General features: G+C 43.9%; 1 long non-coding RNA gene across 1 annotated transcript; it reads right to left on the bottom strand.

Annotated features, from left to right (window-relative positions):
• Positions 1-207: 207 nt before the first annotated feature.
• On the bottom strand, positions 208-1,090 carry LOC119323397. The gene is made up of 2 exons (XR_005156279.1): positions 804-1,090; positions 208-702 (listed from the first exon to the last, which is right to left on the bottom strand). It is a non-coding gene; the product is annotated as an uncharacterized LOC119323397 (long non-coding RNA).
• Positions 1,091-1,794: the final 704 nt, after the last annotated feature.

Genomic DNA, 1,794 nt, shown 5'->3' with positions numbered 1-1,794 from the left:
CTGGTTTTATGTGAGAGTCAAGTCGTTGCAATGAGTTAAAAGATGAAGCAGGCGGATGGCCGAAATGAGTATGATAAATTCAAAGTATACATAAAATAGTATATCAAAAACTAGATGAAACAACAGGTGTAATACATTTTATAATGTGGTTGTATATATGGCACTAAACACAGAAGGCTTCTCCGCAGAAAAATAAAGCACTTGTTGTACAGGGAAATGTACGTTCCTTTCCAAAATATTCCAGCAGCAATTTCATACAAAGACGAAACTGAACATATAAAGAAAGATGGCAGCAAGGTGCGGTTCTTGATCCTTCAATGAAAGGTTTCTACAGAGTGATAAAATTAGCAACCAGAGCTACTGTTTCTTTTTGCGGGGTATACTACTTACCCAAAGATGAAATAGCAGCGGGAATCACTACTCCCTCCTTTTGGAACAGAAAGAGTATCTCTGAATCCATTTGATCATACGTCCACTAACAAAATAATTCAAGATATATGTCAATCTGTTTACGGCTAGCTGGGATCGATAATGCGACACTACGGCATTGACCGCCAGAAGCCATATGAATCAATTCTTCCACATGAGACTCCCAGCCCCCATCCATAAGGAACATCCACAAAGCACCGTAAAATTCTTCCGTCCACAAAAATTCAGCAAACAATGAGATCCAGGACGGGACCACATGCGTCTCTTTCAGATCTAAAAGAAAGCAAGACAACTATGGTTAATGGATGGAAAGATGTGACGGATCTGGACATGGGATTAACATGCAGAGAACGTCCAAGAGAAAAATCACTGACCTCTTATGCCCATAAATCTCAGGTTCGGACGGTCTTGTGCTCTCCGATCCGTTGGCCGATGCAAGCTGTAATCTAGATCGGTCGCCGGGGAGTGATGGTGGCGCCGCCGCAGTTCCACTGCTGACGTGTGCCGGGGAGCCGGCCGTTTCGGTTTGGGATGTGCGAGGCGGATGGAAGGATAAGGTATGAGAGCGCCAGAAAAATCGGTTTGTTACTAATTTATAATCATCACTCGTAACGGATGCGGAAATTGTGAACCAATTCTCTCAAAAAAATGAAGCGAGGAGAGGAACGTTCACGTGGGCAACTGCAGACGAAGGAAGGAATATGTACTCCTGGGAGTACTAACCTATTTTTCTATATATATAATTTATCGGTAATACCCGGTATTACCCGATACTCACCAAAAACCTTTCGGTGACCCCGAAATGCTTTCAGATCCTCTCGGAACTATTCCGAATATTTATGAAATAATCCCACAAATATATTCTCATGAATCCCATCGTACTAACACTCAACAGATCATGATTGCCCTAAGCTTGTGACCCAGTAGGTTCGGTATGTCATAGACATGAATGAAATCATCCGTTCAATGACCGCCAGCGGGACCGTGGACGTCCATATCTTTACCTACTAATAAAGCATGCATTGCTTCTTCAGGTTCATCATCGCGGTGTTTTTTTAAAAAAAGTCCTTCTATTTCTTGGTAATTAAACCAACAGTCCCTTCTTAAGTGGATATCTGAGGAACGATTCGTTTTTGAGCAAAACCCCCTAACATTAGGTATATTCAAACTATGGTACACCTTCCCCTCCATATTATGTATCTTATCTAGCTGCTCCCTTTGCAGCATGGTGGAGGACGAGAAGGTGAGGGCGGCGCAGTTGTTAGCAGCGTAGACGACTACAGTCGCAGTGGAGGACGAGAAGACGGACACCGTGGGTGCGTGCTCGGGTAAGGGAGGCCACCCTTGCTGCGCTCCCAAGGGCGG

This window comes from Triticum dicoccoides, chromosome 6B (genome assembly GCF_002162155.2).
Source record: "Triticum dicoccoides isolate Atlit2015 ecotype Zavitan chromosome 6B, WEW_v2.0, whole genome shotgun sequence".
NCBI classification, from domain to species: Eukaryota; Viridiplantae; Streptophyta; class Magnoliopsida; order Poales; family Poaceae; genus Triticum; species Triticum dicoccoides.
Note: the sequence above shows the minus strand (reverse complement) of the source record. Positions and strands in the feature narration are given on the sequence as shown.